Source organism: Cnephaeus nilssonii (assembly GCF_951640355.1).
Source record: "Cnephaeus nilssonii genome assembly, chromosome: 4".
In the NCBI taxonomy this organism is placed as follows: domain Eukaryota; kingdom Metazoa; phylum Chordata; class Mammalia; order Chiroptera; family Vespertilionidae; genus Cnephaeus; species Cnephaeus nilssonii.
In genome coordinates this window covers 76,760,439-76,786,882 of record NC_137075.1, presented here as the reverse complement: position 1 = coordinate 76,786,882, position 26,444 = coordinate 76,760,439, and the positions used below count along the sequence as shown (strand labels likewise).

Genomic DNA, 26,444 nt, shown 5'->3' with positions numbered 1-26,444 from the left:
GGGCGCTGGGCGCTGTCATCGGGGGCGAGCCTCTGGTGGTTACTGAAAATTCTTTGCTCCCGCACGCCACAGTCTCACCCAGTTCTTGCACCTGCTGCTGGCGCCAGCCCTGCTCTCAGGCGCTGAAGCTGCTGCTCGCACCTACTGCTGTCACCTGGCGCCAGCCCCAATCGCCCCTGAGGGCTTCCTTACCTCCCCCTGTTCCTAAGGGGAGATCAGGGCCAGCAGCCGCCTCTTGCACCCACTGTTGGTTCTGGAGCCACTGCTCACAGCCAGAGCTGCCGCTCGCACCCACTGCCCCACTGCCAGTGCCCGGTGCCGGTCCCGATCGCTTGGCACCATCAGTGGGTGCATGTGGTGGCTGCCGGCCCTGATTGCCCCTGAGGGCTTCTCCACCTCCCCCTGCTCCTGAGGGGTGATCAGGGCAGCAGCCGCCACTTGCACCCACTGCTGGCACCAGCCCCAATCACTCCACACCGTCAGCGGGTGCGAGCAGGGCTGGCACTGTCAGCATGTGGGAGCAGCGATGGAGGGAGTGGGGCTGCTGGCAGACAGGGGACTGGGGGCCATGGTGGGAGGGGCCGGGCAGGGGCATGGAGGATGAGCCAAGACTCTCCCTTGTGCCTACCACAGCCTTGCAGCCCACAGTTCCTTTCAAGGTGCACGAATTTGTGCACTGGGCCCCTAGTCTATATATATATAAAAGCCCAGCCACTGGAATGGTAGAATGATCAGAATGACCAGAATGACCGGTGGCTATGACATGCACTGCAGCAGCCAACTAGCCTGATCTGGGCCCCAATCAACCCCTCTACCCCTGGCTGGCCTGGCCCCTGATTAGCCCCCAGCACCCCAATTGCCCGTGGCCCCTCCCCCCCACCAGCCTGGCCCAATGGGCTCTGATCCGGGCCAGCTGGACCCCACCCATGCACAAATTTGTGCACCGGGCCTCTAGTTAGTAATAAAAGAAATGTAAGCTCTATTAGTAATAATAGAAACTGCTTATTTTGTAATGTTCAAACTTATCCTTTCTAATAATAGACAAATATGCAAATTGACCATACCTCCGACATGCCCACAAGCCACGCCCACCATCCAATCAGAGCGAGTATGCAAATTAACCCAAACCAAGATGGCTACAGCCACAGAGAGCAAGGTTTCCTAGGTAACAGAGGAAGCCAAGCTTTCTGCCAGCCATTGCAGGCCTAAGCCTCCACTCAAGCTACAAAATTTCAATTATAGAAGGTAAACAAATTCAAACAAATGGCGGCAGAATGGAGCTTGAGAGAGCAGGCCAGGGTTGCCGGCGGCAACAGGGGAAGCAAAGCTTTCCGCACACCCTGGCCGGGCCCACCCGCTTAAGGCAACAAAGTTTCAATTATAACCCCAACGCAAATGGCTGCGGACCTCGGAGGGAACCCCAGGCTTGGCTCTGCTCCAGGCTACAAAGTTTCAATTGTAGGAAAATAAATTCCAGATACCAGGGCCTCCGCTTGCATTGCCAGGGGGCGTGGCCCGCCTGCAAACCACCACAGGCCCCTGGCTCAGGCCGCCCCACGCCCCAAGGGAACCCCACCCTGATCAGGGACACCCTTCAGGGCAAACCAGCTGGCCCCCACCCCTGTACCAGGCCTCTATCCTATCTAATAAAAGAGTACTATGGCCGAAACCAGTTTGGCTCAGTGGATAGAGCGTCGGCCTGCGGACTCAAGGGTCCCAGGTTCGATTCCGGTCAAGGGCATGTACCTTGGTTGCGGGCACATCCCCAGTAGGGGGTGTGCAGGAGGCAGCTGATCGATGTTTCTCTCTCATCCATGTTTCTAACTCTCTATCCCTCTCTCTTCCTCTCTGTAAAAAATCAATAAAATATATTTTAAAAAAAAAAGAGTACTATGCAGATTGATCATCACTGCAACACACAATATAGCTGCCCCCATGTGGTCAAAGATCCTGCCCCCATGTGGACACAAGATGGCCACCACAGATGGCCAGCAGGAGAGGGCAGTTGGGAGGCACCCGGCCTGCAAGGGAGGGCAGTTGGAGGTGATCAACCCTGCAGGAGAGGGCAGTTAGGGGTAACCAGGCCGGCAGAGGAGGGAAGTTGGGGGCAAACAGGCTGGCAGCAGAGTGGTTAGGGGGTGATCAGGCTGGCAGGCAGAAGCGGTTAGGGGCAATCAGGAAGGCAGGCAGGCAAGCAGTTGGGAGCCAGCAGTCCTGGATTGTGAGAGGGGTGTCCGACTGCCCGGGCAGTCGGACATCCCTTGAGGGGTCCCAGATTGGAGAGGGTACAGGCTGGGCTGAGGGACAACCCCCCTCCGTGCACGAATTTCGTGCACCGGGCCTCTAGTCCTAATATATAAAAAGCCAGGGGCCGTCATGACCGAAACAACTGGACAGAAGACCGAATAGCATGCCGTGTGGGGTGACCAGGTCAGCAGGGGGGTTAGTGAGGGACGACCAAATGACTGAACAGTGGGGTGACCAGGTCAGCAGGGGGGCAGTTGGGGCGACCAGGCCGGTGGGGGGGGGCAGTTGGGGGTTGGGGGTAACCAGGCCGGCAGAGGGGCAGTTGGGGGTGACCAGGCTGGTGGGGGGGGGGCAGTTGGGGGCGACCAGGCCAGCAGGGGGGCAGTTGGGGGTGACCAGGCCATTGGGAGGGGGCAGTTGGGGGTGACCAGGCTGGCAGGGAGGCAGTTGGGGGCAACCAGGCCAGCAGGGGGGGGGGAAGTTGGGAGCGACCAGGCCAGCAGGGGGGGCCAGTAAGGGGTGACCAGGCCAGCGGGGGGGGGGGGGGAGGCAGTTAGGAGCAATCAGGCAGGCAGGCAGGTGAGCAGTTAGGAGCCAGCGGTCCCAGATTGTGAGAGGGATGTCTGACTGCCAGTTTAGGCCCGATCCCCAGGATCGGGCCTAAACCGGCAGTTGGACATTCCCCGAGGGGTCCCAAATTGAAGAGGGTGCAGGCTGGGCTGAGGGGACCCCCACCCAGGTCCCCGAATTTCATGCACCGGGTCTCTAGTTAGAAATAAAACAAAATGTAAGCTCTTCCCTTGAGGGCAAGGAAGAGTGTCTTACCATTGTTGTCAGAACAATGTCCCATACTATAGGTGCTTGGAAAATAAATGTTATATGAATGTATAAGATGCAAGCTTTAAAAAGGAGATACTATTATCTCCTATTATATTAATAAATATTTAAAATAATGATGATGCTTAATGCTGATGAAGATGCAATAAGGCAGACAGTTTCACATATTACAGATTAAGTATAAATTCATATAACTTTTCCAGAGGACAAATTGCCAAATTACAAATTAAAAAACAACAACAACAACAAACTTTTGTTGATTGCCTGGGCAAAAATGTAAAAATTTGTTAATACATTATCTTAGTGAAGTATCAGAAAGCATGTTCTTTCATATATTATTGGTGGGAGTATATTTGTAATAACCAGTGTGGGGAATGCCTAGCACACACACAAAAAAAATGCACATACTCTGACTCAGTATTTCTCGCTAGAGATCTGTCTTACATATATGGGGTGGGCAAAAGTAGGTTTACAGTTACGAGTATGCAAAACACAGTTTACTCTTGTATTATTATTTATTAATTACTGTATTATTTTCCATACAAAGAACTGCAACCCTGCTTTTGCCCATCCCTGTAAATGTGCACATCTGTGATATTTCTACATAGAAGAGTATTCCATGCAGACTTGTTTGTAGTGGCAAAAGATTGGAAAAGGCTTAGATGTTTATCTTTGGAAGGTGGCAACTAAATGCAATGCAGTTTTTAAGAAATATATTGTTAAAATTATGAAAATCAAAGTACACAAGATTTATTGCTACAAAACCATAATTTAATGGGTTTCTTTAAAGGTGACAGAGGAAGATACACAAATACACTCGCACATGCACAGACAGTCTGGGGAAGAAGCAACATGATGAAACATGATTGAAGAAAGAAGGATAACTTGTTCCCTTTTACATCCTTTTATTTTTTTAAATATACATATATATATTATTGATTTCAGAAAGGAAGGGAGAGGGAGAGAGAGATAGAAACATCAATGATGAGAGAATCATTGATCGGCTGTGTCCTGCACGCCCCCTACTGGGGATCGAGCCCACAACCTGAGCATGTGCCCTTGACCAGAATTGAATCTGGGACCCTTCAGTCCGCAGACCAATGCTCTACTCATTGAGCCAAACCAGTTAGGGCCCTTTTATATCCTTTTAAATTGTTTAATTTTTTTAAATCATATATCACTTTTTCAACAAAAATAAAAAACTTTAAAAATCCGTTAATACTCTATGACTCTGTAATCTTTCTAGCAATATATCCCAAAGAAATAACCTGAGAGACAAACAAAAATGTATGTCCATAATGCATCAAAAACTTGGATATAGCCTAAATGCCCACTATTATGGAAACAATTATGAAAACTATAATTATTAATATCTTCAATTGTACCGGAAATTGATATAATGAAAAACAAACAACAACAAAATAAGCTTAGTAAAAAGACCACAAGTACATATTACAGTTGTTGCCACTGGCGAGTAGCACTATGAATGTGTATTATTCTGTTTCTTTATACTTTTTTGTTTAATAACAGTCAAGGTTTCTGATTGTAAGTGACAGAAATCCAAGTTAAACTAGTTAATTAAAAGGATATTTATTGGCTCAGTGAATCCGTTACTAGAACTGCACATTGGGGTCAGTGTCTGCTATGGTAGACCTCCACATGCCTTATAACTGTTGCCAGTAGCTCCTGGATTCACATTTTAGGGTTTTGCCACTAAAGAAGCAAAGAATGTTCTCCATTCTTTGGGACAGACTAGGGGCAGATCCAGCTAAAATAATCCAAATGAAAAATTCTCATTGGCCCACTCTATTTTTTTAAAATAAATTTTTATTGATTTCAGAGAGGAAGGGAGAGGGAGAGAGAGATAGGAACATCAATGATGAGAGGGATCATTGATCGGCTGCTTCCTGCACCCCCCCTACTAGGGACTGAGCCCACAACCTGGGCATGTGCCCTGACTAGGAATCAAACCTTGACCTCCTGGTTCATAGGTTGAGCCTCAACCACCGAACCACGCCAGCCAGGCTCACTGGCTCACTTTAGATCACATGTCCAACCATTACCCAATCACAGTAGCAGGGCAGTAGTGAGACACTGTGATTGGTCAAGGTGGGTCAGGTATCTACTCTTAGACCAATCACTGTGGAGAGGAAAGTAGACTTATGAAAGAAGACAGCACCAAGGGGAGGTAACAGGATCTGTTCTGCTTAAGTTTGTGGCTAGTCTCAGGGCCTCTCACATTCTTCATGCTGTAGAAGAATTTAAAAACAAAACAAAACTGCAGCACCCACTCTGGCTAGAAAGAGTGATGAGGAATGTGATATACCTGGAAGAAAGCTAGCTGCTGGGCCATCAAAACAGCAACTGCCCATTGTACTGAGAATTTCAATGAACATGTTATCTTGGATAATCATAAAAAAGATTGTAAAGTGAAAAAAAATAACATCATTTCCTTCTTTCTCTCTCTTGTACTGAGGTTTAGTAATGCCGCTGGAATACTTCCTTACAGGCCTTCTGATTACTTGAAAAAAAAATTATATCCACCTTCTCATTAGAACTTGAAATCCACTTTGCTCTTTCTGTATACATCACTGGATGCCTTTCTTTCTTTTTTTTAAAATATATTTTATTGATTATTTACAGAGAGAAAGGGGGAGGGATAGAGAGCTAGAAACATCGATGAAAGAGAAACATCGACCAGCTGCCTCCTGCACACCCCCTACCGGGGATGTGCCCGCAACCAATGTACATGCCCTTGACCGGAATCCAACCTGGGACCCTTTAGTCCGCAGACCGACGCTCTATCCACTGAGCCAAACCGGTTTCGGCTGGATGCCTTTCTTAATAACTTATTATTTCAATGTTTTGAAAAAATGTATATAATGTGCTCTATTCTCTTATGACTCAATTCACTGTGTAGTATTTCTTTTATTAATACTAAAGTACCAGGCACTTAAAACCTGTAGTTCATTAAATAACAACTCTGCAAAGTTTATATTATTTTTCCCATTCTATACATGAGGACACTAGGGCTCAAAGAGTTTAGGTACCTCGCCCAACCAAAGATGAGAAGTGGAAGCTTTTGGATTTGAAACCAGATCTGCCTCCTTTTTAAAAAGCACTTTTCAGTCTAGAAAACTATTCATAAGGATCATCAGCACATAACAGTGAGTGGAGAGGGCCTGTTGCTTTAAAAGTCAGTAATAGCCCATGCATATCCCACGGCTGCTGCTAGCCAGCTGTGAGATCTTCAGCTCACATAACCTATCTCATTTTTCTCAACCAGAAATTGGGAGAGTGGTCCATGTCCTGTTTACCTCAAAGTGTGATTCGTACAACCCAAACACTCCTACAGACATGCTTCTGCAAAAAGTCCTTGCCCATGGCAGCAGAGAAAGAAACAGATAGAACTGTTTGAGGTCCTTCACAGATCCAACACAGTTTTGACCAAATAGTGGGAATCACTGGTCCAAATTTGAAATAATATTTTCCAAAGCAAATTGAGTTTAAAAGAAAGAAATGTTCAGACTATTAAGATATTTTCAAATAGTCCTGGCCGGGTAGCTCAGTTGATTAGGGAATCATCCCAACACGAAAAGGTTATGGGTTGTGGGTTTAATCTCCAGTCAGTGCACATTCAAGAAGCAACCAATGAATGCATAAAGAAGTGGAACAACAAATCGACATTTCTCTCTCTCTCTCTCTCTCTCCCTCTCTCTCTCTCTCTCTCTCTCTCCCCATCCCTTTCTCTTTCTAAAAAATCAATCAATAAAATTTTTAAAATATAAATTCTCAAATAAAGCATATGTTTATTTAACGTAAAACTTTTATTCAAAATATAATTGTCAATGTAGTCAAAACCTGAAATTTTGAAGTTGAATATCAGATTTGGTAAAATTGGAGTGTGTTAAAATATTGCTGTAATTTACACTTCAATAGATTGGAGTATAGATAACTTACCTCATTTTAAAATCATTGAACCAAGAAAGAATAAACCACTTCTTCCCTTCCAATGCTGTATTCAGCCCAGAACATTGCAGGCTTGGGGTATCAATTGTGTTGCTTTCACTTCACATGCTCAAATCATTTGCTTCTAAGGCACACCCTCTATGCTAAGGTGACAATGTCTGGAGGGACATCCAACCTCACCAACACTCTGTACCAGGACCACCCAGACCCTCTGAGTACCAGGCCACCAGGTCAAGACTTTCCTTGCCTTGGGGTAACTTACATCTGGAGGCTGTTGGTGTCCTTTCCTACTGATGGTTTCCCTCAAGATTATGTGTGGCTCAGTGATTGAGCATCGACCCATGAACCAGGAGGTCAGGGTTCCATTCCTGGTCAAGGCACATGCCTGGGTTACGGGCTTGATCCCCAGTAGGGGGCATGCAGGAGGCAACCAATCAATGATTTTCTGTCATCATTGATGTTTCTATCTCTCCCTCTCCCTTCCTCTCTGAAATAAATAAAAATATATTTTAAAAAATTTATGACAGCCCTAACCGGTTTGGCTCAGTGGATGGAGCATCGGCCTTCGGACTCAAGGGTCCCAGGTTCGATTCCGGTCAAGGGCATGTACCTTAGTTGCGGGCACATACCCAGTAGGGAGTGTGCAGGAGGCAGCTGATCGATGTTTCTCTCTCATCGATGTTTCTAGCTCTCTATCCCTCTCCCTTTCTCTCTGTAAAAAAATCAATTAAAAAATATATATTTTTTTAAAAATTTATGTCAGTCCTTCAGAGATGTTCTAATAATGCTGAACCACAAAAAAGAACATGTTGGTTCTCCATAATTTGGGCACATTTACTCATCTCACCCCTACCTCCCCTCTCCAGGGTCCAACTCTGCAAACCAAGGGCTCCATATAAGTAGCCTTTGTCAAGCCACAAAAGATCCTGTTATATCCTTTCCCTAGATCCCAGGGGGCCTACTTGACATACATTTACATAACTATGTTTAGCTTCTCAAGTAATACTTGAGAACAAAAAACAAGGAGAATCTGCACCAAAGGGTCTTACTGTTTTTAAACAGAGCCAATATTTAAATGCAATTTAAACAATGGCTAATGTATTTGACTAAAATTATGTCTAACCAGGCAAATTCACCACTAACACAAGGTCAGGTATACACATAAGTGTATATAAATACACATATGTGGGTGTACACACACACACACACACACACACACACACACACACACACACACAGGTTTAGTTCCCCAACTCAGATCCATAAATGTTTCTATGTTCTATGATTGTATACACTCTAATAGTTCTTACTTACAGAATTTGCCAAAGTCAAAAGAAAATTTGAACATTTAAAAATTTTTTAATTAAAATTTTTTAAAAAGTAGTTTAAAAGTAGAATTTCACTATTACAATTGTAGAATCTAATTCAACAAACAAAATTTAGGGTTATGGGGGTATCAAAATGTAACAAGATAGTTTCTGAGATTTTAGTGGACTATAGGAGCAAGTAATGGTAAACTCCAATATCTTTCTGAATATATCAGTCTTCTGGACTTTCTACCTTTAAAGCTCCATTAAGACTCCATTTGTTTAAAATATCTAGAATCACAATTGGCTAAAACATAGCAGATAGGTTATGGGTTTTTGGATCTGTAGTCAGCAGACCTAAGCTTCAACCCTACTTGTAACTTCATGGAGGTGGATCCTCCCAGACTCACTTAGTACATGCTTCATAAAATCGTTGTGAAGTTTAAATGAAAAACAAAACAAAACAAAACAGTGTCAAGCACCCAGCAAGTGCTTAAAAACATCAGCCATAGTAATTACTATAATCTTTTGTCTAATTTAATGCTAAGATATTTTAGTTTCACAAACTATGCTTACTACTTACTGCTCATACATGTGCCACTTCCATCACATTTCTATTATCACAGCAAGATGTTTATATTGTCCTTTACAACAGTGATAAATTTCACCTCTCCTAGATACGCTCAATGTTCTAAAATGCAGAAAGCAAAAAAATAATTCAATTGGGAAGACTCCTCTCTTGTTAGTATTATGATATTTAAACATTTAGCTCAAGTATCGATTCTCTTTGCATTTAAATCCATTTTAGATGTTAACAATGGCTAATCTAATTGCTAGTGACCCAACAATTAACACATGAACACAAATCATGGACATCAAGTACATATTAAAGTCAAATAACAGGTAATTTTTTTTCTTTTAGTTCTTTGAGGTTATTGATCAAGCCCAATGTAATTTCCTTTTCCAAATGGAATTCCGGTTCTTATGTAAGAAAGAGGAAGTAACAACATCCCCTGGAAAGGGCTATCAGACCTCCCTGACTAGGTTAGGATGTCAGTGGAAAGGAGGAAATGAAAATTAAACATCTCAGCTAAAACATAGATGGGAAACTGGATAAGCTGATCACTCTCTATTTTGACTACTACATTTGTTAAGGCTAAATGCCTGATCCATATTTGGGATTGTCAGTTACTCTGCTTTTTAAAAAAAGTAAATGAATGATCCCATCAATATTGTGATGTGGTTGAGATTTATCTGCATCAAATCTGACCATGTTTGAAAATCTTGATCTATTTAAAAGATTCAAATTTAGCAGAACTTTCTTCCTTGTCAGCACTCAGAAAAGCCTTTGAAATGGATAGGAATGGAATACAAGTGAATTGTAAAACAGGCCCAAAACATTCTGTGAAATTCCAAATGTCTTTTCCACAGCTATATTCTCCTCCCATGATTACTCTATACTCACTTTAACGGAAAGATATTCAGTAAATCAGAAACTGGAAGTTGGTCTCTAGTGAAGCCTACAGCGTATTTGTTATGATGTTAGTGATTTTTAGAGCTTCTCCCTCCTCAGACAGCTTCCTTTCCACCCGCAACTGGTGTGAACTGGGCCAAGGTTACGTTGATGGAAATGCTTAACCATTTCCTCTAGCTTTTCGTACAATGATTAGCACAATGTTCAACAATGGTGGTGTTTATAGTAGATTGATTTACTATATCATATTGCTCCTCATTCCTAATCTCCATGATTCCTTCATAATATTTCACCGAATGCACTCATAAAATGGGATCAATCACATTTGCCTATTATAGTGGACAGTTATGGCTTTTATCTTAATCTTCAGATAAAAGCATTTGAATCTCCTCTAAGGAATACAATTTCCCTGCTCAACCCGTGGGGTCATACATGCTGCTGCCCTCACCCCCAACTCTAAAGATGGGCACATGTATCAGGACTGATGGAGCCAAAGCATGGAGTCCTGCTGCCCTTCGTCTTTGGTCCCTGCTCCTTTCATACTATACAGCAATGACTTTTGCACCAAGCCAAGTTGGAAACATTATCTCCAAAGAAATTTAGGTAGTATATGTATGGTATTCATGCAATAACAACTCAGAGTACAGGTTTGGAGCACCAGAGAGGACCCACTTTGTTGTGGTATTTGAGGACAGGCTCAACCTGAACACCTGCCCCAGCATTTTAATGTGAATCCTATCATTCACATTCTTACCCCCAAACACAAAACCTAGCTCTAAATCAGGGTCAGAACAAAGAAAACCCCATCCAAGACACCTATATCAATAAAATTTGGCTTTGATTCACAGAAAGACATGTAAAAAAAAACATAGATCGGGAGGAAAGTCTGTAGCTCAAGTGAGAATAACCAAAACAAACATTTAAAAAACTGACACAAACCGCAGAAATAAAGATGATTCATGAAACATAAGAAACTACAAAGAATTCCCATTTGTGCCCAAAAAGAGAAAATATTGTATCTGAGAAGATACTACTATGAAAAAGGAGTAAAGCAGTGGTTCTCAACCTTCCTAATGCCGCTACCCTTTAATACAGCTCCACATGTTGTGGTGACCCCCAACCAAAAAATTATTTTTGTTGCTACTTCATAACTGTAATTTTGCTACTGTTAATGAATCGTAATGTAAATATCTGTGTTTTCCGATGGTCTTAGGCGACCCTGCTAGCAGTTCTCAACCTGAGGGTCGAGACACAAGAGGCATCACATTAATGACATTCCCACCAAACTCACTTCAAACCCACAGGTTGAGAACTGCTGCTGTAGAGCCTAAGACCATCGGAAAACACAGATATTTACATTACGATTCATTAACAGTAGCAAAATTACAGTTATGAAGTAGCAACGAAAATAATTTTATGGTTGGGGGTCACCACAACATGAGGAACTGTATCAAAGGGTCGCGGCATTAGGAAGGTTGAGAACCACTGGAGAAAAGGAATACAATGAAGAGTTCATGGAGATTACAAATAACAAAATAAAAATAATAAAATCTAAGAAATACAAGAAAATCTCTTGGAATACAGAGCAAAAAAAAAAAAAAAAAAACACACCAAAAAGTGAAAAACACAAGAGGAAAATGTCAAGAGAGATAGAACCAAATAAAAAAACCGAAATCTGTCCAACAGGAGACCCAGGAATAGAGAACTGATGGAAAAAATCACAAAAATACTAGAAGAACATCCCCCAGAGTTGATATAAGATATAAAATTTCAGACTGAAAGAACCTGTTAAATACAAAACAGGATTAAAAAAAGATTCATACCTGGACACATTGTGAAACTTCAGAACACCATGGATAAAGTCAACACACTAAAAGCTTTTGGGAGGAGGGGTTAGGAGGAACAGGTTACTATAAACAAATTACAATGTTAGGGACCCATTGCCACCTGGAATGCAAGAAAGCAATGGGTAGAGCAAAGCAGCTGTGGGAAATGTCTGATGTTCTGGCCGGAGAAGTGGCCAGTGGTGCCATGGAGCAGCCCAGGGACCACTTACACCTGAGACAGACTGCAGAACAGCACATCAGAGGTGGAAATCCAAGTCAAACACAGACGGACAGGAGGACAACCTCCCTGAGTGATGAAGAGTGTCAGTTGTACCCGAGGCAGTCTAGCATTTGCAAATATATGTGGAGAATTTTCAGGTGGAACTGAGACAAGGCATTCTTAGCTGAGACACCAAGAGGTGGTTAAAGCAGTATTGGAACATCAAGACAAAGCAGTATTGAAACATCAACGTTTCTAAAGAGCTTTGTCTTAGTTTTCCAGGGCTGCTCTAATAATTCACTGCAAACTGAATGGCTTAGTTAGTTACAGCGTCGTCCCAAGAGACCAAAATTGCAAGTTCAGTCTTAGGGCAGGCACATACAAGAATCAATCAATGAATGCATCAATAAGTGGAACAACAAACTGATGTTTCTCTCTCCCTCTCTCTCGCCCTTTTCCTCTTTCTCTTTTTAAAAAATATATTTAAATATTTATTGTCGAGAGTATTAAAGATGTTCCCCTCCCCCACCTTTTCTTCTCCCTCCTCCTGGTTCCCATCCTGCCCTAGGCCTTCACCACCCTATCTTTTGTGTCCATAGGTAATGCACTTATGCATATGTTCTTTGGTTAATCTCTTCCCACCCACTCCCCTTCCCTCTGAGATTCGTCAGACTGTTCCATGTTTCCATGCCGCTGGTTCTATTTTATTCATCAGTTTACTTTGTTCATTAGATTCCTTGCTCGTTTATTTTTATATTTAATTGTTGATAGCTATGTATTTATTGCCATTTTGTTGTTCATATTTTTGAACTCCTTTAGCTTTTTCTTGTCTGTGAAGCTCTTTATCTGACCTTCAATTCTAAATGATAGCTTTGCTGGGTTCAGTAATCTTGGTTGTAAGTCCTTGCTGTTCATCACTTTGAATATTTTTTATCATTCCCTTCTGGCCTGCAAAGTTTCTGTTGAGAAATCAGCTCACAGTCCTCTGGGTGCTCCCTAGTAGGTAACTATTTGCTTTTCTCTTGCTGCTTTTAAGATTCTCTCATTGTCTTTAACCTTTGGCATTTTAATTATGATGTGTCTTGGTGTGAGCCTCTTTGGGTTCCTCTTGTTTGGGACTCTCTGTGCTTCCTGGACTTGTAAGTCTACTTCTTTCACCAGGTGGGGGAAGTTTCCTGTCATTATTTCTTCAAATAGGTTTTCAATATCTTGCTCTCTCTCTTCTCCTTCTTGCACCCACCCCCATAATGTGAATATTGGTACTTTTGAAGTTGTCCCAGAGGCTCCTTACACTATCTTCATATTTTTGGATTCTTTTTGCTTTTAGTTCTTCTGATTGGGTATTTTTTGCTTCCTCATATTCCAAATCACTGATTTGACTCTCAGCATCCTTTACTGTACTGTTGATTCCCTGTAACTTATTCTTCATTTCAGTTATTGTATTCTTCATTCCTGACTGGTCCTTTTTCATGTCTTTGATGTTCTCACTAATTTCCTTGAAATTCTCACCAAGATCTTTGAAAGTCTCACTAAGTCCCTTGAAGCTCTCATTAAGACCCTTGAGCATCCTTATAACCATTGTTTTGAACTCTGTATCTAGTAGTTTGCTTTGCTTCCACTTCATTTAGTTCTTTTTCTGGAGATTTCTTCTGTTCTTTCATTTGTGACATGTTTCATTGTCTCCACATCTGGCTGCTTCCCTGTAGGTTTTTTTTTTTTTTTTTATGAATTAGATAGAGATGCTATGTCTCCTGGAATTGGTAGAATGGCCTTATACAGTAGGTGTCCTGTAGGTCCCAGTGGCTTAGCCTTCCCAATCACTTGAGCTGGGCACTCTAGGTGCACCCTTGTGTGGGCTGTGTCTTGTAGTTGAGCCTTGATTGCTGTTAGTGTCACTGGGAATTGACCTCCAGGCCAATTGGCTGTGAAGACCAGCTGTAACTACAGTGGATTAACTGCTATGCAGGAAATATTCCTATGGAGCTAGACTTGGCTTTGGTGTTAGTATGTCACTCATGGAAGTGTAGAGTTGTAATCTGGTGTGGTCTGAAGCTGTGCACTGGCTTTGGGGCCTCCCAGAAGGTGCAAAGTCAGCCATTGCCTGTGCCCTTCTTGGGGCCACCTGTCAGGAGCTATAGAGCCATTTGCAGGTGGCTGCTACTTGTGTTGGGCTTGGAAGTGCCCAGGAGAGGCCAAGATGTGAAACAAGGCAAGCTGCTGCGATAGCCGGGCCTTGGCCCTCTTGAGAGGAATGGGGCACACTGATGCCAGCTGCTGCTTGTTTTGAGAGATTTTAGGAAAGTTTGAAGCCTGAGCCAAACATGGAAAAGCCACTGCAAACAGCTTGGGTGGGGCTGCAAATTGGGTTGGGGTGGGATCTCAGGGAATCACCAAGGTGGAGCCAATAGTGTGAGTCAGGCTGATGGAAACTCAGATATGGCTGCCAGTGAGCTCTGCGATGGGGGGAGGTCTCAGCATAGGAACAATGGCCTCTGCCAGCACTTTTGTCTGGGAGAAAGCTGCCCCAGAGTTCTTGCACCAGTGCCTGACAATTTTGTTCCTGCCCGTATATTCCTGGATCCCCACCAAGCTGCTGCCCCAGTGCTGGAGTTCAGAGGGAGCGACTCCCAGTAAATCTGTGATGGGCCCTTTAAGAGTCACTGCCTGGGACTCCAACAGTCTCTATATTACTCAGCTACAATCCCTGCTGGTTTTTATAGCCCAAAGACATGGGGACTTCTCTTCTTGGCACTGGAAGCCTGTGCTGAGGGGTCTGGTGTGGGGCTGGGACCCCTTGCTCCTCAATGGAGGCCTCTGGAACCTAGATATCCCTTCCCATTAAGAAACACACCACAGCTGAAACCGGTTTGGCTCAGTGGCTAGAGCGTCGGCCTGCGGACTGAAGGGTCCCAGGTTCGATTCCGGTCAAGGGCATGTACCTTGGTTGCGGGCACATCCCCTGTGGGGGGTGTGCAGGAGGCAGCTGATCGATGTTTCTAATTCTCTATCCCTCTCCCTTCCTCTCAGTAAAAAATCAATAAAATATATTAAAAAAGAAAAGAAAAGAAAAGAAAAGAAACACACCACATGTGAGTGTGGGACCAGCCTGTTCCAAGCCTCCACCCTTCCTACCACTCTCCATGTGCTTTCTTCTTTACTTCTCTAGTTGTAGGACTTCCATCCAGCCAGATTTCAGGCAATTCTGAATGAATGTGGTTCTGTATATTAGTTGTAATTTTGATGTGGTTGTGGGAGGCAGTGAGTACCAACATTTATCTACACCACCATTTTGGTTTTCTCCTCTCTCTTTCTAAAATCTTACCTAATAATAGACAAACATGTAAATTGACCATACCTCCGCTACACCACCAGCCAACCAGGAGTGATATGCAAATTAACCCAACAAAGATGGCGGTTAATTTGCATACACAGGCTCCAAGTGACGGGGGCGGGACGCTTGCGTCTTCGCCATAGCGATGACGCAGATGTTCTGCCCCACCCCTGGTCTCTCAGGGCCTCTGGGCAGTGTGGGAAGGTGGGGCCAGAGTGGAAAGAGGCAGCTCCCAGAGCGGAAAGAGGCGCCTCCGGGTCCTGAGCATAAAGGGGCTGGGCCGGAGTGGAAAGGTGGTGCCAGCAGCCAGGGAAAGGAAAGCCCATTCTAGCACGAATCTTCATGCATTGGGCTTCTAGTCAATAAATAAACAAACAAATAAATTTAAAGACAAGATGAAGCCAATAGAAAACAAATAGAAGATGGTAGACTGAAACCCAATCCTATATAATAAAACCCTAATATGCAAATTGACAGAATGGCGGAACAACCGGTCACTATGACGCACACTGACCACCAGGGGGCAGACGCTCAACACAGGAGCTGAACCCTGGTGGTCAGTGCATTCCCACAGGGGGAGTGCCACTCAGCCAGAAGCCGGGCTCATGGCTGGCAAGTGCAATGGCAGTGGCGGGAGCCTCTCCTCACCTCCACTGCAGGCAGGTGGTAAGGAGCGAGGGGTCCCAGACTGCGAGAGGGATGTCTGACTGCTGGCTTAGCCCCAATCCCTGAGGGTACTGGGCCTAAGCCAGCAGGCAGAAATCCCCCGAGGAGTCTCAGACTGTGAGAGGGAGCAGGCTGGGCTAAGGGGACCCCCCTCCAGTGCACAAATTTCATGCACCAGGCCTCTAGTTATATAAATAAGCTCATTAAAAGTAAGTGAATGTCAGTTTCTTGGAAACGATTAAATTACATGTTGTTTATTAGAAACACATGTAAACATAAAGACACAGATAATTTGAAAATATAAGGATGGAAAAAGGCATAGTATGAAACACTAATCAAAAGAAAGCTGGTATGATTATACTTAGGAGACAAAATGTACTTTCAGGCCAGAAGTGTTATTAGAGATAAAGAAGAACATTTCATAATAATAAGAGTGTTAGTTCAATAGGAAAATCCAACAATTCTAAATTTGTATGGACATAACATAGGCTTAATATATATAAAGAAAAAGTTAAGTAAAATAAAAGAAGAAATAAACAAATTCACAGTAACAATTGGAGATTTTAGCACACCTCTCAGTAACTAAAAACAAGAAGACCAAGTAATCAACAGAAAGATATTTAAACATTATTAAGCCACTTAACTTAATTGATATTTATAGGACACTATACCCAACAACTGCAAAATATACATTCTTTTCAAATGTACACCAAAGATAGACCATCTGCTGGGTCATGAAGCAAGACTCAGCAAATTTCAAAAGACTGAAATTGTACAGAGTATATTCTCTGACCATTAGAAATCAATACACAAATATAAGGAGAAAATCCCAAAATGTATTAAAATTAAGGAACATACTTCTAAATGACTTGTAGGTGAAAGAGGAAATCGAAAAATATTTTGAACTGAAGAATATGACTCAGCAATTCTACTCTAGGTGTATGACCAAAAGAAATGAGTATGTACGCCCAATGAAAGACATATACAAGAATGTTATAGCAACGTTATTCATTACTGTAAAATAACTAGAAACAACTCAAATGTCCATAAATGGGAGAATGGATTACTAATCTATTGCATATTCATATAATGTAATACAAAGCAATAATAAAAAAGAATTAACTGATACACACAACAATATGGATGAATGCAGATATTAGGCTGAGCAAAGGAAGACACAAAATAGTTTGATTTCATTTACACTACATTCAAGAATAGGCAAAATGAATTAACTCTGATTACCCCTGGGATAGGTGGGTGAAGTGGCAAGTCAATAAATAAACAAACAAATAAATTTAAAGACAAGATGAAGTCAATAGAAAACAAATAGAAGATGGTAGACTGAAACCCAATCCTATATAATAAAACTATTATTTTCATTTCCTCAGAGAGAACTTTCTGAGGAAATGAAAATGTTTTATACCTTGATCTGGGTGGTGGTTACTCAGATGTATACTAGTACATATGTAAAAATCATTGAACTGTACACTTCAGATTTGTATGCTTTCCTACCTCATATCTATTTTAGACATAAAGATGCTAAACTTTAATAATAAAATTAAATATTAGCCACATTTTCCCAATCAGACTGGCAAACATTAAATAGTATCGATAGGCATGGAGGGAAAGATAGTGGAATGGAAAACAGTACAAATTTTGAAGGACAATTTAGCAATATTCGTCAGAATCTTAATATACGTATACTTTGACTCAATAATTTAACTCTTAGCAACTTACTCAATTAGAATAGTCACATGAGTACTCAAAGATATATGTGTGAAGACAGTCACAGAATCATTATAAAAGAAAAAGATTGGGGGGAAAGACATGTCTATCAATAAGAGAATAGCTAGATAATTTTTTTTAATCCATGAAATATTTTGTAGCTATTAAAAAGCTTGAGGTACATGATATATTTTCATCTACTAGAAATGAGACTAAAAACTGGGTAAACAAAGATAGGCAAGCTCAGGTTTATGGCCTCCATTCTACCACATATCCAGTCACTTATACAATCTTTATCTCTGTTTCTTTAATAGTAAAAAGGAGTTAATAATATTATTCCTCCTCACCCATCTCATAAGTGAGAATCAAATGTAAGAAACCCTTTGAAGCCCTAGCTGGTTTGGCTCAGTGGATAGAGCATCGGCCTGTGGACTGAAGGGTCCTGGGTTCGATTCCAGTCGAAGGCACATGCCCAGGTTGCATGCTCCATCCCCAGGAGGGGACATGCAAGGGGCAGCTGATCAATGATTCTCTCTCATCATTGATGTTTCTCTCTCTCCCTCTCTCTTCCTCACTAAGCTCAGTCCCCAACCTATCAAAAGTTTGGAACCCCTGATTCAGATAGAAATAGGTATTAAGTCAACATTTCCCCTTTCATAGGGAAAAGCGTGGGCTGAATCCCATTAATGGTAGCAGGCCATCAGGTTTGGCTTTTATCTGTCTTGGCGTACGGTTTCCCCTCATTGCAGGAGTCAGATGGGCTGGTAAAGTAGTACAAATGATGTCCCCATTTACTCAACCCCAACTGGAGCCAAAAAACATTCAATGAAAAGAACGAGGTGATTGCCAGTTTGTAGACAAACATGAACCCAGTTTAGCTTTAAGGACTGTAGCTGTTGGAAAACACCATCTCCTGGGCAGCTGCTTTGGCTACTGTCCCCAATTAACTTACCAGAGTCTCAAAAATAGAAGGCAACCTCTGTTCTGTTACATAATAAACAGTTCTTTATTTGAAATGACAATATTTACTTCTCCTATAGTGAACTCCAGCAGCCTACAAGCAGTGGGCAAACAGTAGAAATGCCTAAAATGGAAATTTGAGAAAGCAGCTTAGCTAGTAGTTTACTCTAACTTCCTAACTTGACCAACAGGTAATTAGAAGATCCCCACCATGTTTCTCTCACATTTTATCTAGTTTGTACAGTATCATGGATCGCGTGTGATTTTGTTACCACCAGGAATATCTTTCTTGTTTTGATGAGTCTTAAAACATGCAAAAACAGATATGAAGTAGTGAGTTCTCCAATACATGTGTGTTCAAGCAGAGCTGGGGGTTGTCTCATCAAGAATGTTTTCTGAGGGATTCTACTTAGAGTGGCAGGTTCAACTAATAACTTCTTGGCCTCTTCCAACAGCGAAGAGTCTGGTGTCTATATTCCCATGATCTCATTTTCAAATGGCATTTTTTAAAGGAAGAAGAAAAGAATAAATTATGATTATGAACCTTTCCATTGTTTAATCTCCCTCTTAAAAGCAAGGAGCTGTGATTTATGTGGTTGCGTTCTTTATTGTAAAAACCCTTTCTATACCTTTATAAGCAACAAATGCTCACTATTTGCAGCATAGAAAACCACTTGTAACTTCCTCTTAGATTTTATATTCTACTCCTTTTATCATATTGTGGCAACTCTCCAGAGCATTTCCATTTCTTGCAAATCTTGGAGGAAGGGGACTCAACTGGGTTACACTATTCTAAAGTGGTCGTGCACGTTGAGAGATGTTTAAAAACTGTTTGGTTGTTTAAGTGGCATTCAGAAGGCAATACTGGCTCCTTGTTTTCCCTCATGCTCCTATGCACTGTTTTTTAGCCAATGAGATTTACTTACTTTAAAATATATATATATATATATATTTATTGATTTCAGAGAGGAAGGAAGAGGAAGAGGAAGAGAGAGATAGAAACATCAATGATGAAAATCATTAATTGGCTGCCTCCTGCACACCCCCTATTGGAGATCCAGCATGTGCCCTGATCAGGAATCAAACCGGGACATCCTGGTTCACAGGCTTAATTTTTTTGACTGGTGCTTGGATTTTCTTTATATATATATATATATATATATATATATATATATATATATATATATTTATTGATTGATTGATTTTTTACAGAGAGGAAGGGAGAGGGATAGAGAGCTAGAAACATCGATGAGAGAGAAACATCGACCAGCTGCCTCCGGTAGGGGGTGTGCCCGCAACCAATGTACATGCCCTTGACCGGAATCAAACCCGGGACCCTTCAGTCCGCAGACCGACACTCCATCCACCGAGCCAAACCTGTTTCGGCTGGTGCTTGGATTTTCTTCAGAGATTTTCCTTTCTTGTTTAATTTTCCTGGTCTGGTGTCACTTCCCTGCTAAGCCATTCAGGAGGACAAATAATTTCCTATCTAATTACTTAAGGAGGACAAATAATTTCCTACCTAATTACTAGCTAGAAACACTTTAATTCTGACAAAATTCTTCAGAAACCCAACAGCCTCCCTCCTAGTAAAAACCTACCCTAAAAGTCCTCTTTCAAAAATCATTTAAAGCAAAGTAAACTCCGGTTAGGTCAACGTTTGGAGTTAAACTTTATTCCTGCTGATAGAACCTTTTTTTTTTTTTAATGCTTCTACCTCATGCAGAGTGAATGTTTATTCTCAAAGAATAGCCCAGTGACAGAATGCATTAAAATCACCTGGGGTGCTTGTTAAAATGCAGATGCCCGGGTTCCACTTTAAACCTAGGGAATCAAAACCTCTAGGTGTAGGGCCCAGTTAGCTGCATTTTTACAAGTGCCTCAGGTCATTTGCATGCCCCCTAAAATTTGTGAAGCACGGCCTTCAAGATTAAACAAATCCTTAATTTTCTGGAATGTCTAGTATTTCTTCTTCTAAATAAGCCAAAGAAAGAATTGTAAGCATTAAAGGTACAGGCCAAATCTTGTCATAGAATCTGTATTCTGTGGTAACCCTGTTTATGAACACAGAGTAGCTTCTCTGTGGGACAGTTAAGCTGTAGTAATTACCTCAGGGTTCTGTAATCTGTATGTCTCCTCCCACATGACATTTGCACCAACTAAGACTATGGCTTATTTCCAGGATGGAAGAACTACCAGACTTTTGTGGACTGAAGCATTTTATGTTACATTTTCTTTTTCTTGGTAATTTGAAGATATTTATGACATTTCTCACAATCTTGAACTTGAATTACAGACTCTAAATTAAGGAGAATAACATTTTACCAGGGCTCACTGAATCCAAATCACTTTAACCATTGATCTCTTTATGGAAAATTGCTTTTTAGATAAATTGGGAAGGATCCTGGATAAATAGCTCTTATCTCCAAACTGCCTCTGACTTATAATTTTATGGGCAAATTATACAATTTCTTTGCCATATTTTTGTAATAGGAGTAATCACTCTATAATAAGGATAATACCTCCCAAAGTTGCAAGAAGATGAATGCGATCAGGCTTGTAAAATGTTAAAGGTTCTTGAGTGAGGGATCCTATAAAACGTGTAAATTATTAGTATTCCTTTTATAGGCCTTCCATAAATTATCGACCTGTCAATGATGAACCTGCCTCTTGAAATATTCCACCTCCTGTTTTTCAGACTGACTGGAATGACACAATCTGCTCTTAAATTTTCCTGGAATATTTTGGGGAGCTTTAAAATTGAGTCAGGAAACAAAATAAAGCAACACTATCTTCCCCCCAAGCATACATGCACTCCTAAGACCAGAGTGTCTGCATCTTTATCTCGACTTTGTATTGACTAGATTGATTGGACTTACTAAACCATTTGAGTCATCAAAGCCTCGAGTCTTTGGGTTAGCTAAGTATCATAAAGTCCACTAGCTTATGAGCAGTAAACCCTAATGTAGGAAAATGATTAGAAATAAATCATTTACTTGATGTCATTTTTGGTTGTGAAATCATCCTACCTATCTATAGTTCCAGTGCTATTGTGCAGACTTTTTTTTTTACAATTTTGCTCACCCCAAATTAAGGATTTTTTTGAGAATCTGACTAGAAATAAAACCAACACCTATCTGCATATTACAATCATTAAGTCCTTTAGTACTGAGGAACCCCTAGTTGGCTCCAGAGGATGTTTGAAGATCGTTCTAATGTTGTCAATTTGCAGGGGGAGAAGGAGTTTTTAAATATCACTGAGTTTACTGTTTGAATATGATTATCATACACAATTGCCTTGTTTTCTAAAGTTTATTTTACAGGGACAAAACATGTAACTTTTATGTAAAAGAAGAAACAATCAAAGTCTGGGATATATGATGAAGAGATAAGATGGGTTGACAGAAATAGAGAAAAATAAGGGAGGAATGCATGTCAAGCTTGGTGAGGCTGCTCTCTTGGACAGTAGATCCACATGGAAAAAAAGTTCCTAGAACTGAGTAAATGACAAATCACTATTGAGAATTTCCTTGCAGAGTTTCATGAAAGAAAAATATTTATACCCATCTTGATTGTGGCTAAAAAGAGGTCTAGGAGATAGTTCAGCAGCTTGGGTTTGGTTGACTTCATTTTTTGAACAAAGTTGAGGATTAAACATTTACAAATTTTCCTAATATTTTGTGAACAAGGAAGTGAGATATTAGCACTCCCGTCCCCCTCCCCCCCAGTGTTGTATCTACCATTGTAGCATTGTCAGTTAGCCTTAACTTGAAGCCTTATGGAAGAAGCAAAGTATTTTGACTTGAGAGTTCCCCCCACGTGGTAAAAATAAAATGCGAAATTTCAGTAACTGGCATGAAAAAAATGTTAGTAGTGCTCAGGAAGTTTTCAGAAACTAGAGCTTTTACATAATATGAAAATTTTAATGTTTTGAAGGATCAGTAAATTATGTAGTGTACAAGAGTGAGGTCTAAATTACCCACTCCGGAGGGTAACCTTATAGCCCGCATGTCTGGATCCATGTATGCAGATGGACAGATACACTTCATTTCTCCTGGGAAGCTGAGTTCTAAAAAGCTATCACTCAGAACAGACCATTTTACGACTGCATGAAAAGAAAAGGAAAGATGACAGAGTTGCTATAAAAATGAAAGGCCTTTGGAGTATTAACAGCTGAAAACATTACAGCTTCAAGGAAGATGTGAAACAAAAATCAGCTTAAAACTGCAAATTAAAAAAAAAAAAAAACGTACCCAGAAGGTTTGAAGCATATGGACACCCACCCAGTTTGCAATGAGGGCAATGGGAGCCCCAGACTTTAGCTTATTAAAGATGACCTTTCCCCTCTCTAAAATTTCAAAGCTGACGTTTCAAGTGCTGAGCAGGCTGTGTGCCATATGTAACATGACCTCAGCTCCACTCTGCCGGAGCACTGATGGCATCACTAATGAGAGGTGAAAGGTCCTTTTCTTGCAGCTTTTTCAGAAACCCACCAACTCTTGCCTGTGAAGTAAGACTCCCCCCCCACACACACACACAACCCCCCCCCTTGATTTCAAGAGAACTGCATTTAATACACAGCCTCAACACTCTTTTATTACCAGTGGACTTGCTTATAGCCACAGCCAAATGGCAGGATGTACAATCACATGCAGAAGAAAATATTTATTTTGACTCAGAAGGCAAAGGGATTAAGAGAACATTGTATTAACCTTGCCTTTCATCTATGTTTTAAAGGGAAATTCTCCAGAGGCATCCATTGAAGTTCTATTTTTTTTTTTTATAAAGAGAATCAAAGACTTTTAGGAAACCAGGTGTGTGTGTATCTGAGGGGAGGAGAGAAGGGGAAGAAACCGTATTAGGTGGGAAAGGCAGCTTTCATAAAGCTGCTTTAGAGACGGCAAAAAGATGTATGTACGGAATCTGTTACAGACATTCCTACCAGCCAGCTCCTCCCCACCCCCACCCCTTCCTTTTCTGCTGCTTGGAAACAAAATAGCCTTTTTTTTTTTTCCCCAAGCAGGTTGTTATCATATTCATGGCATGGTCAATTTCCGTTTGCCAAGAAAATATTTAGGCTGATCAAAGAAATTACAAAATCGGATGAATAGAAACAGACGTTCCCACAAGAGGAGCGTTTCTCAATGCGAAAAGGCAGGCGGACGGAAGCCCACCCAGTCACTCCTAGGAAATAGCTCTCTTGCCAAAGGCGGGACTGCGGGGCCACCTGGATTCTGCCGAGAGGGCCGGGGAAGAGTCACGGCTCTCCAGGAAATTCCCATGGAGACTGGAGCTGGAGACGCTCAGGTGGCCGGCCTGTGACGAGGTGATTGGGGTCCAGTATCTATTTACAGATCCGGAGGGCCTTTAACTGCGTGCGTTAGGACAGAGGGACCTTTGGAGACGGACGATGAGTGAGTTTGGGCTCCTTTGTGTGTTGCTTTGCCTGGTGTGTCATAAGCATGGAAAGACAAGAACACATGATCCTTTATAGATGGCAGACTAGTATGTGCTTTTGGAATGGAGGGGCAGCAGTTTCTCCGGAATGAATAGAAACTCAGTGTTTAGATTTGTTTGTTTGGAATGGGGAATAGTTGATCGTCTTCGGGACCCTCTGGTCTCCGAGTGTCCGCCCCGGCCAACTGGTGACAGTAAATAAGAGGGTCTCCTACCCCTTCGTTGTTCCTGGGCAAAGTGCCGCCTAACCAGGTGAGGCCACCTGCTTCGGTGCTCTGACGTGAAAAAAAACAACACACACACACACACACAAAACAAAAACAACACGGGCCGGCGTCGCAGTTTCCTTCCGCAGGAAACTGAAAAAGAGGGCTTCGCTCCCGGAAAGGGTGTTGGCATTCCAATTCCCCTCCCGCTCGCCTCGGGCACCTCGACCGCCCGGGGTGCGTCGCCAACCTTCCCGCTGCGCCTGCCGTTCTCCGAGGGAGGACGCGAGGGAGGGATGGCCCTGCAGAAAGGCAGCTCTGGGGAGAGAGAAAGAAGGTTCCCTTCCTGCGAGACCCACCCGGGGCCACCCGGGGCCGGCAAGGCCGCGGCGGGGCCAGCGTTTCCCGGGCTGTGGGCTGAGGGTCCGCCGGCCATCCTAGCCTCTGGCCGCCGCGCGCCCCTCACTCCGGCGGCTCTCCCGGGCAGATTTTCTCTTCTTTTCCTTTTGTTTTGTTTCAGTTCCAGCCGATCAGAATCCTTGGCCTGGAGGACAGCGCCCTCTCTCCTCCAGACGCTCCTGCGGCGGGCCTGCGTCTCCCCTCCCGTCTCCGCTGACCTCTCAGAGCCGCGTTCTCGCCTCCGCCCTCCCCCGCCCTGTCCCCTCCTCCCTCGCGCCCCAATAACAGCCCGGGGGGGGGACAGGCCGAGAGAGCGGCGGGGTCCGAAGCCTGCTCAAGTCCGGACCCCGGGGCCGGGCTGGCCGGGACGCGGACCGCGGGCGGCAGGGCTGGGCGGAGCCGTCCCCGGCGCAGACGCGGCCCCGGAGAGCCCCAGCGCGGCCCCCAGGAGGGATTCCTGGTGCGGGCGACCGGGCGTGGGGTGAGGCCTGGCGGCCCCGGGCCCGGCACAGCCCGCTGGGGGCGGGGCCGCGTGCACGCGGCGGGGCGAGCTCACCCCGACTCTGGCGCCGCGAGTTGGCCTCGCGCGCGCACCTGGCACGGCGACGCACCCGGGACCACAGGATGGACCTGCGAAAGGTGGTCCCGGGCTTGCATGCGGGGGGATAGGTGGGGGCGGCGGGCGGACTGCAGGAGAGGCCCGGGAACCTCGTAAGGCCTTGCGCAGCCCCCAAAGCGCCCCTCGCGGTGCGGCTGCCGGGAAGCCTCACCCTGCCGGCCTCCCGGAGCGCTGCGCCCAGCACAGCGGCGGCTTTGGGGACGTGGTCACAAAGCCCACGCTCAGGCGGGGCGGCCAGACGTGCGGAGAGGCATGGGTGAGTGGGCACCTTCCCAGCACCGTCCACCCAGGGCGTCCTTCCCCGCAGCTCAGGGGCTGGTGCTTCAGACAAATGCCGCGTGGCCCAGTCGGATGCAGAGGCAGCCAAGCTTCTGTCCGCGAAAAACCTGGATGGATCCTTTAGAACCCAGACAATGGACTCGAGTGGGAATGGAAAACATTCCCCCATAGCGTGGATTTGCCTCGACAGAGGCACAGGCCTGAAGTGTTCCCACCCACCCGCAACCCCAACCCCAACCCCAACCCCAACCCCAACCCCTCCCGGCTGCCTCGGAGCTACAGGGGGAGTTCGCCTCCAGCTGACCCGACCGCGGAGCTCAGGCGGCTCCCAGAAACTCACTAATCGAGTCACAAACCGCCCGCCGCCCCTAACAAAGCGATCCATCCCGTCAGCTCCTCGCCCAATTTGTCTGAAGCACTTTCTTCTTCCGCAATGCAGAAGCATTATCTGGTTTTTAAAAGTATCCGCGGCAGAAGCGTGGCAATTACCCTGGGCTCGGGTTACGCTAAGTGGCGTTAGTCTGAGAAATGCAACAACACAAACGCCGCGAGCGTGCCGATCGCCTCGCCGCGGGGCCTGCACCACGGGGAGGAAGGAAGCGAGAAGATTGCGGCCGGCCGGGGCGAGGGGGGCGCGGCGCAAGTTCCCGCTCGGAGTCCCCTCTCCCGGAGGCAAGAGCAGAAAGGAGTGCTGGGCCTTTGTCCCTAAAGGTCGGGCAAGAAGTGGTCCCATCCAGATACCACCCGGCGTTGGGTCAGGAACCAGTTGGGAGCATCAGGCACCGCGGGGTAACTCGGTGACAATTACACTGTCTTTGGGGAGGGTGGGTGGCTCTGGGAGAAACTAACCCCAAAGAGGAGCCGGCTCGGAGGAATGGGGAGAGGCCTAGGGTCTGGGAGCCCCGGCGGGCGGGCGGACGCC

The 26,444-nt window shown here is 43.9% G+C and overlaps 1 pseudogene across 1 annotated transcript; it reads left to right on the top strand.

The window, feature by feature from the left end:
* The first annotated feature begins 11,865 nt into the window (after positions 1-11,865).
* LOC307097940 (SNRPN upstream reading frame protein-like) lies at positions 11,866-12,087 on the top strand (annotated as a pseudogene). The gene has a single exon. The product of its transcript is annotated as an SNRPN upstream reading frame protein-like (transcript).
* The last annotated feature ends 14,357 nt before the right edge of the window (positions 12,088-26,444 follow it).